A 12681-nucleotide genomic window follows, 5' to 3' on the forward strand; every position below is an offset into this window, starting at 1 on the left:
CCATATTAGATGGAGAAAAGATTGAGATTGTTAACAATTACAGCTTGCTCGGCTCCACAATCAACTCTCTTAACACTAGCAGTCAGGAAATCAAAAGATGAATTGCATTGGGATAATCTGCTGTCATAGACCTTTCCAGAGGGCTGAATAACAATGATGTCAGTCTAGATACAAAGGTGCATCTAGTTCAGGCCATAGTCTTCTCAGTTGCATGTTATGCTTCAGAGAGTTGGACAATGACTAAGGATAACAGAAGAAGAATAGACGCCTTTGAGTTGTGGTGCTGGAGAAGAGTCTTGAACATACCATGGACTGCCAAGAAAACAAATAGGTCTGTCGTGGAGATGGTGAAACCAAATCTTTTCTTGGAGGATTTTGAAGCTCCGCCTCACTTACTTTGGGCACCTGGCTGGAGAAGATTTGTCCTTGGAGAAGGACATCATGCTCGGAAGGGTGGACGGATAGCACAGGAGAGGGAGACCCCTGATGAGATGGATTGATACAGTAACTGTGGTGGTGGGGGTTGGTGTGTCGGAATTAGTGAGACTGGATCAGGACAGGGAAGGGTTTCGAGTTGCTGTATATAGGGTTGCTATACATCACAGGTGACTCAATGGCACATACAAACAATAACATACTATGACAGGTTTGGAAGCAAGAGTGGCATCCACTTCCTAAATAGCATGCCTCCGGAAACTCTATGAACTTTGGATAAATGTTGATAGTTGTAGAGGGTCTTCAGGCCTTTTGTTCATAGGGTCGTTATAAGTCAAGCTTGACTCTATGGCAATCATCAACTACAACAATAATAATAACAACAACAACAAGAGACACACTTAGAAAAAAGAAAAAGACAGACTCCAAATCAAAGGCTAGAAAAAATCAAATCAAGCAAATGGCAACCTCAAAAAAGCAAGAAAGGAAATACTAATCTCTGATAAAATGGATTTCAGAATGAAAACCACCATCAAATAAAAGGAAGAGCATTACATACTGGTTAAAGGCACAAGAGATCCAGAACACATAACTTTGGTCATCAGTTTGGCACCAAATGATAGACCTGCAAAATACATAAAGCAACGGTTAACAGAATTGAAGAAAGAAAGAGACAATACCACAATAGTGGTAGGATATTTCAATACACCACTATCACCAAAGGGTAGGTCAACCCAAAAGAAACTCAACAAAGATGCAGAAGATTTAACTCGTCAATCAGCCAACTTGACCTTGTGGAGGTATACAGGGTACTGCACCTAATTAAAACTCAATTCATTTTCTTCTCAAGAGCACATGGTATGTTCTCCAAAATTGATCACATATTAGGACACAAAGCAAGCTTCAACAAATACAAAAACACTGAAATTCTACAAAGTATCTTCTCAGATTACAATACAATAAAACTGGAAATTAACCACAGGAGTGTAAAGTTTACAGAATCATTCCTGTGGGAGCTAAATAACTCTCCCTTAGAACATGAATGGGTTAAAAAAGAAATAAAGAATGAAATAAAAGAGTTCCTTGAAACAAATGAAAATGAAAAACAACCTACCAAACTTCTGGGATACAGCTAAGGCAGTCCTCGGGGGACAGTTCATAGCAATAGGCACACATATGAAAAAAGGAAAAATCAATTAAAAAATCAAAAGTAGAAAAATCAATTATCTAACTCAACACCTTCATCAACTAGAAAAAGAACAACACCTTCATCAACTAGAAAAAGAACAACAATCTAATCCTAAAGCTTCAAGAAGAAAAGAAATTACCAGGACAAGAATGGAAATCAATGAGATAGAAAACAGAGAAACAACTGAAACTGTCAATAAGACCAGAAGTTGGTTTTTCAAAAGAGTCAATAAAATTGATAAACCACTGGCAAATGTACAGAACTGACCCTGGGGTTGAGGAGAGAATGAGAAAGATGGGTTCAATAATGTATACTGCATTGAAACAGATGAGGGAGAAAACTGTTTAAAAGGGATTTGTGATCACGTATTTTTGTCATGACAGAAGTTTAGAGCGAAGGCTACATGGTGGAGTGTACCTAGGGGAGGATTTGTAAAACAATGAAAGCATTTTTCTTTTACTTTTCCAGGAGGGTAGTGTACTAGGGGGGAGGGTTGGGAGGGGAGAAAAGTGCAACAATGAATGAATGGAAATCCAAAGTCTCCATAAATTTTTACTGAAATTAATAATAAATTTAAATTTAAAAAAAGAAGTAAAAAAAAAAAAAACCCAAAAAACAAAAAACCAAGCCCCCAAACCACTGGCAAATGTAACAAAAGAAAGAAAAAGAAAAGACACAGACAAATCGATTAATTAATGACAGAGGTGACATTACAACAGAACCAGATGAAATTAAATAGATGATATCAGTATACTATGAAAAGCTATACTCTGATTAACTTGAAAAGCTAGAGGAAATGGGCAAATTCCTTGAAACTCGTGCCCTATCTAGATTGACAAGGACAGATGTAGAGCACTTGAACAGACCCATCACAAAAGAAGAAATTGAAAAGGTCACAAAAAGACTTCCCTGTAAAAAAAATCCTGGACCAGATGGCTTCACAGCTGAATTCTACCAAACATCCAGAGAGGACCTATCACTAATTTTACTTAAACTATTTCAAAACATTGAAAAAGAAGGAACACTCCCAGAGTCATTCTATGAAGCAAGCATAACATTGATTCCCAAACCAGAAAAAGATATTACCAAAAAAGAACACTACAGAACAATATCTACCATGAACATAGATGCAAAAATCCTTAGCAAAATCCTAGCCAATAGAATCCAAAACCATATCACAAAAATAATTTACCATGACCAAGTGGGGTTCATAATAGTTATGCAAGGATGATCGTTCAAAATAAGAATCAACGTAATTCACCATCTTAACAAAGTAAATAATAAGAACCATATGATCTTAGCAACTGATGCAGAAAAGACATTTGACAAAATCCAACAACCCTTCCTAAGACACTCAGTAAAATTGGAATAAAAGGGAATTTCCTCAACATAGAGAAAAGTATATATGCAAACCCAAGAGCCAGTATCATTCTCAATGGAGAAAGACTAAAAAAGCATGCTCTTTGTGAACAGAGACCAGACAAGGATGCCCCCTGTCACTCATTACATTCAATACATTCAATATTGTATTGGAAGTACTTGCTCGGGCAATAGAAAAGAGAAGGAAATAAAAGGCATCCAGACTGGCAAAGAGATAGTTAAAACTTGCTATATGCAGATGATATGATAGTGTACACAGAAAATTCCAAAGACTCAACAAAAACCCCTGTTAGAGCTAGTAGGCCAATTTAGTAGAGGATATAAGATCAATATCCAAAAATCAGATGGATTCCTCTACAGTAACAAAGAACTCAGAGAAGGAAACCAAGAAAGCAATATCATTTACAATAGCTGATCAGAAATTGAGATACTTGGGAGTGAACCTAACTAGAGATACTAAAGACCTATACAGCATCCCCGCAGTGGTTACTCTAGACATGGCAGCTGTTAGGCCCGGGCAAGGGGGGCCATGAGGGGGAACAAGAATGCAAACACCAGGCTGGATGGCCTCGCCTGAGGCTGATAAGGTGGACTAACGACCTTGCCAACCACCCGGAGCCAACCACCGGCTGTAAACTAAGAAAGGGAATGCAACTCCCTTCTTCCGGAAGACCCCATTATAAAAACCCCATCCCAACCCCCCAAAGCTGATAATTCTCTTCTCTGCCCCCTCAGGACAGAGGATTTGCCTGGGAGCTCCGCTTAAATAAAAATATACTTTTTTTTAAAGAAAAATTTTGTGTGAGTGTACCGTCAAATCAGATCTGAGGAGATTGTCCCTCCTTTCCTGGCAGAGTATCTGGTGGATTCGAACCGTGAGCCTCTGGGATTAAAATATAACTTTAAACTCTATCTCTCTTTTGCTGACTTCTTTCAGGCAAGCCGTGATACAGAATGGTGCCAAAACCCGGGAGACTAGTTGAGGAATTTCGCCCCGTCCCTTTGGGACGAGTGCTGGCAAATCTCACTTTGTCTGGCAAACCTCACTTTGTCTTGAACCAGCTGGCGCTCGGTGTTTCCTCTCTGAACGGTAAAGTAAGAAATACCCTTCTTTAACTCAAAGGCTCCGTCTCTGCTACCCCGCCTCCCTTCCTCCGAGGATTGAGGATTCCGCTGGCCCAAGTGTTTGAAACACTTCCAAGCGGGAACTAGCTTCCCGTCTCCAAAGCAACCGTGCTTTCCAGCCTGGGCATTGTGAATTCCTGTGAAAACCGGATCTGTTTCCATGAAGTCCCTGGCCCACACTCCGCAATTCCAAGAATCACAGATCTGTGTCGGGGACTTCATCCAAGAAACTTTTCAGTTTCTTCCAGGCTACTGCTTTCTCAGGGACGCTCAAGTCATCCGTAACCTTCCCATATCCGAGACTCACGCTTTGCAGGGGACGTTTTCTAATCCGGGTTGCCTTATTCACGGATCTGAGAAACATGGGAAATCAAGTGTCCAAGGCTCCAAGGAACAGCTGCCTCCTTTCAAATCTTTCAAACTTGGGTCTGGCTGAAGATCTCTGTCCTAAGAGGCTGGTTTTTTATTGTAACCACGTCTGGCCAAAGTACCAACTAGATAATGACTCTCAGTGGCCTGAGAATGGGACTTTTGATCTTAACATTCTTAGAGACCTTGATAATTTTTGTAAACGAACTCAGCGATGGTCAGAGATACGCTATATTCAAGCTTTTTTTTACTTGCGCTCCTGCCCCAACCTCTGCAAAACTTGTGAACCTGTACGGGTCCTCTTAGCACAAACCTCACCGGTTAATCACTCTAGTTCCAAATTATCTCCTCCTATTGCTCCTTTACAGGATTCTCCTCCCTCTTTCCAGGAAAACTCTGCCTTTTCAGACCCCGTGGAACTCCTCTCTCAGTCCTCCCCTCCCCCATATCCAGCATTGCTTCCTGGGCCTGCAGAGGATTCCCACCACGTTGAGCAATCTCTTTGTTCCTTTACCGTTCTGCCCTCTGCTCTGCCCTCTGCTGTCCTATCCAATCCAGAACCAGTCTTTCCTCTCCCGCCCCCTACATAATCTGTTGCTAGGAGTGAGAATTGCCACCATGTTAACTCTCTTTGTTCTCCTACCGCTCAGCCTTCTCCTACTCTGCCCAACCCACACTCAGCCACTCTTCTCCCACTTCCTACAGCATTTTATGCCACAGACCAGCCCTCTCAGTCTAAAGTACCCCATTATTCTCCAAATACTCAGCAGCTTTCTCCTACCCTAACCAATCCAAACATTCCTGCGCCACCTCTTTCTTCACAAGTTGCCAAGCATACACACTCTCAACAGACTAAATACCTTTGTCTTGTAATTACCTCTCCCTCCACTGAGTCCACTGTTTTAACGAACGCTGGCTTTGTTACTCCTCCTCCAGTCCTTACTCATACTCAACCCCAAGCAGGTCCATCTCCAGTTGGGAACGGAGTGGGTCTCCTCTGTCCCCTTCGAGAAGTGGCTGGAGTTGAAGGCCCAATTCTTGTCCATGCACCTTTCTCTCTTACTGACCTTTCTCAAATTGAAAAACATTTAGTATCATTTTCAAATGATCCCACAACTTATATCAAGGAGTTCAGATACCTGGTTCAAACCTATGACCTCACATGGCATGACCTCTTTGTTGTACTGTCTTCCACTTTAATACCAGATGAAAAAGAGCGTGTCCTCACTGCTGCCCAGCAGCATGCAGACCAATTACATCTGACAGATAACACCAAGCCTACGGGCCCCCAAGCTGTGCCCCAACAAGAGCCAAATTGGATATACCAACCCAATACAGTGGCAGGTAGAGACGGCCGAACCAGCTGTGACCATATGATTCAATGCTTACTGGCCGGTCTACAAGCCATATCACACAAAGCAGTCAATTTTGACAAACTTAGAGAAATTACCCAAACTAGAGATGAAAATCTGGCTGCTTTCCTCAACTGTCTCACTGAAACACTAATGCAATATACCCGCTTAGACCCCACCTCTCCAGCAGGAGCCACTGTCTTAGCCACACATTTCATCACTAATCAGCTCCTGATATCAAGAAAAAGCTTTAAAAGACTGAGGAGGGCTCTCAAACACCCATCAGGGACCTGGTGAATATGGCCTTTAAGGTTTTCAATGTCCGAGAAGAGAAGGCAGAAGCTGATAGGGAAACCCGTGCCCGACAGAAAGCGAACCTGCAAGCCCAGGCTCTCCTGGCGGCCCTATGGCCAGCAACTGTGAAGGGTCAGAAAATTAATGTTCGACCGAAGAATCAATTACCTCCTGGTGCGTGCTTCAAGTGTGGCAAAGAGGGTCATTGGGCTAGCCGTTGCCCAAACCCTCAACCTCCAACATGGCCTTGCCCAATCTGTAGGACAATGGGTCATTGGAAGGTTGATTGCCCTTCAGCGCCTAGTCATAGAAGGTCAGTCCCTCCACTAGACCCAGTCCCTATCGACCTCCTGGGCCTAACTACAGATTGAAGGTGCCCAGGTTCAATGACCCCATTCACCCTTGATGAGCTCAGGGTAATTTTCCAGGTAGCAGGTAAACCAGTTTCCTTCCTGGTTGACACGGGGGCTACCTTTTCAGAACTCCCTTCTTTCTCGGGCCCTGTTTTCCCTTCCCAGGTTTCAGTGATGGGGACTGACGGTCTTCCCTCCAAGCCTCTTACCACTCAGCCTCTCCTTATTGCCCTAAACAAGCGAGTGCCAACCCATTCTTTTCTAATTATTCGTACACGTCCAACTCCATTACTAGGTAGGGACCTCCTGTCTAAACTTGGGGCTGTATTCCACTGTGAGTCAGGTGAAACTAGCTCACCTGACTAGCCTCTAGTTCTCTCTCTTTTAGCACTTCTTCCTTCTGAGATCTCCCCTACATTACCTCTACCACCAGAGGTTGTGGACCCAGTTGTGTGGGACACTTCCACCCCATCTGTAGCCTCTCATCATCAACCTGTTCTCATCACTCTAAAAGACTCCTCCCCTTTCCCTGTAAGAGCCCAATTTCCAATCTCGGTGCAACATCGCAAAGGATTAAAACCCTTAATTACACGCCTGCTTTCCAATAAACTCCTCATCCCCATAAACTCTCCATGTAACACCCCAATCCTGCCAGTTAAAAAAGCTAATGGGTCTTACCATCTAGTCCAAGATTTATGACTAGTCAATGCAACAGTTGTCCCTGTCCACCCAGTTGTTCTTAATCCCTATGCCCCATTATAAAAAATTCACCCATCTACCACTAATTTCTCAGTTCTCTACCTTACTATTCCATCGGACCCCAGCTGCTATAACCTCTTCGCATTTACTTGGGAAGACCCTGACACAGACACTGCCTCCCAGCTAGCCTGGACTGTTGTGCCACAAGGGTTCTGTGACTCACCCCATTAATTTGGACAAGCACTGGCCAAGGATCTTCTAAACTGCCCCCATCCCCTAGTGTTCTCTTACAATACGTTGATGACCTCTTATTGTGTAGCCCTTCATACCAACTTTCACAAACTCACACGGCTCTACCACTTTATTTTCTGGCCTCCAGGGGATACAGGGTATCCCCCTCCAAGGCCCAGCTTTCTTTCTCCGCAGTCACGTACATTGGTCTTCAATTAACTCCCACCACTAGAAGTCTCACAGTCAATCGGCGCACAGCCATTGAAAGCCTGGAGCCTCCTCAAACTGCTGACCAAATCCTCTCTTTTCTTGGCTTTGTTGGTTTCCTCAGACACTGGATCCCTAATTTTTCTCTACTTGCAAAACCTCTCTATGATGCAGCAAAAGCCACCCCACAAGGCCCTCTAGACTCACCCCAAATAGTTAAAAAGGCACTTCTCAAGCTCCAACAACTCCTTTTACAATCTCCACCCCTTACCTTACCAAATTCCTCTAAACCTTTCTACCTATTCACTGATGAAAAACAAGGTATTGCTGTTGGTGTTTTAGCCCAACCTCTTGGACCCACTTTCACCTCCATTGCACTTAAGCTCACCTTAGAAAGTCCACTACAGGTCTTTTCAAGCCATAGACTTCGAGATCTACTTTCACATTGCTTACTATCTTTACTTCCTCCGCGGAAAATACAGGAACTCCACCTACTTTCCCTCGAAAATCCTGATATCTGCCTTTCCCAGTCACCATCTTTAAATCCAGCCACACTACTTCCAGTAAACACCTCGTCTCTTTTCACTCACAGCTGTCCTGAAGTCCTTGAAGACATGAACTCACTACTTCCCTCTTTATCTGATCAACCTATCCCACATCCAGATCATACTCTGTTTGTAGATGGCAGCTCTTGTGTAACTGCTAAAGGTCACCATCAGGCAGCCTATGCTGTGGTTTCCATCAACAAGGTGTGGGAAACAGCAAAACTTCCTGAGGGCACAACCTCACAAGAGGCTGAGCTTGTTGCCCTAACAAGAGCCCTGCACCTAGCTAAAGGACTAACTGTTAACATCTACAGATTCTAAATATGCTTTACTAATTGCCCACTGTCATGGAGCAATCTGGTGTGAGCGAGGCTTTATAACAACAAAAGGCTCACCTATAGTCAACAGCAAGTTAATTACTCTCTTGTTAAAAGCCCTTCAACTGCCCAAACAGGTCGCTGTAATGCGCTGCAAGGGACATCAGTCAGATTCATCCCTTATTACTAAGGGAAACAACAAAGCTGACCATGTTGCAAAAACTTTAGCCTTGCAACCAACACAACAGCAGCAACAGACAGCCCCCATACTGTTTTTCACCATTCTAGATCTCCATCCACAATATACGACAGAAGAAAAGCAGTCACTCCTCCAAGATGGAGGCTGCCTAACTTCCAGTGGATGGATTATGGTAGATAGCAAAGCAGCTTTGCCCCAAGAACAAGAGGCAGACATCATAATGCAAGTGCACCAGTCCCTACATATACGGGCAAAAGCTCTCTTGAAATTTCTCCAACCTTTGTTTCATTCTTCTTCCTTAACCCAAACAATTGAGTCGGTACAAAACAAATGCCTTACCTGTAAACTAGTGAATACTCAAGGAAACATTCAGCCTACACTCCCCACACACCAACTCCGAGGCCACGTGACAAATTGATTTCACACATATGCCTACCCACAAAAAATATAAATATATCCCAATTATAGTAGATACCTTCTCTGGGTGGGTTAAAGCCTTCCCCACACAAAGGGAAACTGCGGATGAAATCGCTGACACCTTTTACACCATATCATCCCCAGGTTTGGCCTCCCTACCTCAATACAATCAGACAATGGCCCTAGCTTCATCTCCAAAGTCACCCAGCAAGTGTCCTCAAGTTTAGGTATCTATTGGAAACTCCACATACCATACCATCCTCAGTCTTCAGGCAAAGTAGAGCGCATGAATGGACTCATAAAATCCCATCTTACCAAACTCACTGTGGAGTTACGCAGGTCCTGGGTTGACTTACTTCCTATTGCCTTAGCCCATATCCGAGCCACACCCCGCTCACCATCCTTCCTCAGTCCCTTTGAATTAATGTATGGCCGACCATTTCTACTGAATCATAACTTACCCACTGAACCTCCTCTTTTAGATATCTCTTTTAAGATATGATGATATCTTCCTTATCTCTCCCTCCTCAGGCAATTACTTCGAGAACATGCAGATCGCTGCATACCTAAACCCTCATCTGAGAATCTAGACCAAACCACTGAAGTTGTTCCAGGAGACGCTATCCTCATCAAACGACATACACCTAAACCTCTCCAACCACTCTACGACAGACCCCATATGGTCATCTTAACTACCCCAACAGCGGTTAAGGTCCTAGGTAACCCTCATTGGCATCATCTCTCCCAAGTCGAACATGCTCCTCCCACTGAGAAAGTTTCCTATACCTCTCAAATGGTGGGTCCCACTACTCTTCGTCTCACTCAGCACCGAAGTCCTAAGTAATGTTTATGTATGGAGATTCAAAGTAAGAGAAACTCCCACGCAGCAGTCTACTCCAAACATGCACCTCATTGGCTCAGCAGATTGTCCTAAACAGGGATGCCAGGCAGCAATCACGATTCCAATATCACCCAAGTCGGTCTTATCCTCCAGGAGACCTTTTGCATAGAGTTCAAGTTCACTCATACTGTCTAAAGTGGCCAGAAAAGTATGGAGGTTGTCCATACTGGTCATGATGTTCATAACACCAAAGTCTTTTTCATAAAACAAGGGAATTTCTACTTTAATGTTTCTGACCCCTAGGATCCCCGGTGACAGGCTGGAGTAGAAGGAAAGCTATATCCTACTGGATATAGTTCCTTGCCCTCTAGCACAATACATATAAGCAGGGAATATGATCTAAATTTCAATGCCCAAGTGCAGGTCTCAAATAACATCATCCAAGCTGAACAGAAAATGATGGAACAAATCTCCGAAGAGCCACAGGCTAGGCAGCCCCCAACCTGGGTCCAAATTATCCAAAACACTCTAATATTTCTTAATCAAAGTCAGATGGTGACCAACCTTTCTCATTGTTTCTTATGTGCTTCTTTACAACGGCCTTTACTAGCAGCAGTACCAATAAATTTCTCTAGACCACACTTAATCAAGGCACCCCAAGCCATTCCCTCAGCATGAACTAAATGTTCAACCATCCCAGGATACGTCCCACTCTGGGAACCAGAGTCTGATAAGCAGGCTAAGCCATCCTGTATCTGTTACACAACTTCCTCATTTGCACCCTTAGCAATGGAACACGGAAACTGCATACATAATGTTAGCATAAACAAGCACACTGTAGCTGAACCAGGACAACATTTCTGGTGCAATGGGACCCTACACAAGTGCATAAATTCCACCATAAAGGGGCCGTGTTTCCCTGTAACAGTAGTACCTCAGCTCACCCTGTACAGTGAGTCTGAATTAGCTTGGCTCCTCCCCACTCTCTGTATCAAAAGAGCAGCATTCCTCCCAATTACGGTTGGAGTTAGCTTAGCCTCTGCCATCACTGCTGGAGGACTGGCGGGAGGAGTTCTAAGCCATAGCATAATCTGAGCCCAGGACTTTGAAGATCGCCTGCAGTTAGCCTTAGAAACAACATCAGCCTCCCTAGCCTCTCTCCAACGCCAGCTAACCTCACTGGCACAGGTCACCCTCCAAAATCAAAGGGCGCTAGATCTCTTAACTGCTGAAAAAGGGGGAACCTGCCTCTTCCTAAGAGAAGAATGCTGTTACTACATCAATGAATCAGGACTAGTAGAAGAAAAAGTTTCTAAACTAGCAAAGCTAGCTGAAGAATTGAGAAGTAGGCAAAAAACTACTTATCTTTTCCCCAATTGGATCAAAACCCCATTTCTTACCTGGGCTCTTCCCGTTCTAGGGCCACTGGTAGTCCTAAGTATAATGTTACCAATTGCTCCCTGCCTTTTTAAGTTTTTACTTCACAGGATAAAAGAAATGACCAATCTAACGGTGAACCAGCTACTGTTGGACCCATATTCCCCATTGGCTACCGAACCCGGGCCGATCCAATCCAGCCTCTAATCCCCGTGATCTTTGTCCCTCTCCAGCAGGAAGTAGCGAAAGACAGACACATCGCCCTCTATACCACCAAAGAGGCTGGGATGTTAGGCCCGGGCAAGGGGGGCCATGAGGGGGAACAAGAATGCAAACACCAGGCTGGATGGCCTTGCGTGAGGGTGATAAGGTGGACTAACGACCTTGCCAACCACCCGGAGCCAACCACGGGCTGTAAACTAAGAAATGGAATGCAACTCCCTTCTTCTCGAAGACCCCATTATAAAAACCCCACCCCAACCCCCCTGAAGCTGCAAATTCTCTGCTCTCCCCCCTCAGGACAGAGGATTCTCCCGGGAGCTCCGCTTGAATAAAGATATAATTTTAAACTCTATCTCTCTTTCGCTGACTTCTTTCAGGCAAGCCGCGATACAGCAGCTCCTAGCCCTGTGGCTCCGGAGGGATCCTTTGACCCATCGCAGCCACCAGCCATTGAAGGTTTTAGCCCTAGTATCTACAGAGACTCAGAAAGCTTCAAAGACAAATTCCTTCGCAAGACCCGGGAGAATCCAATGGTTCCCATAGGCTGCCTGGGCACAGCTGCCACCCTCACGTACTTCCTTTACTGCTACCACCTGGGCCAGAGCCAGCGCTCTCAGCTCATGATGCGAACCTGGATCGCTGCCCACGGCTTCACTATCTCAGCCATTTTGACCGGTCTGGCTGCATCTGCTATGAAGACTCGACACTAAGGCTCTAGGCGGGCCTTAAATGTATTGCAGATAATCCACACCTCAAGAACAACCACCCACTATACCAGGGAACTTTGTCTCTTATCTCCACTGACCCCTTGTTGATTGGGGAAAGAAGTGGAGTTCCGCAAGGCCGTGAATCTTAAAATGTTGTATACTTATGTTTGTCTCCTACTTTCACTCCCCACTTAATAAACTATAATTCACTTATAAAAAAAAAGATCTATACAAAGAAAACGACAGAACATTTTTGTGAGACACAATTAAAGATCTAAAGAAAAGGGAAAATGTGCCCTGTTCATGGACTCAATATTGTGAAAATGACAATCCTACCAAAAGCAATCTACATATTCAACACAATCTCAATACAGATACCAAATTCATTTTTCAAGGAGATTGAAAGGGAAATTGTCATGTTT

This window comes from Elephantulus edwardii, unplaced genomic scaffold (assembly GCF_000299155.1).
Source record: "Elephantulus edwardii isolate Elephantulus edwardi_28Jun2011 unplaced genomic scaffold, EleEdw1.0 scaffold00291, whole genome shotgun sequence".
In the NCBI taxonomy this organism is placed as follows: Eukaryota; Metazoa; Chordata; class Mammalia; order Macroscelidea; family Macroscelididae; genus Elephantulus; species Elephantulus edwardii.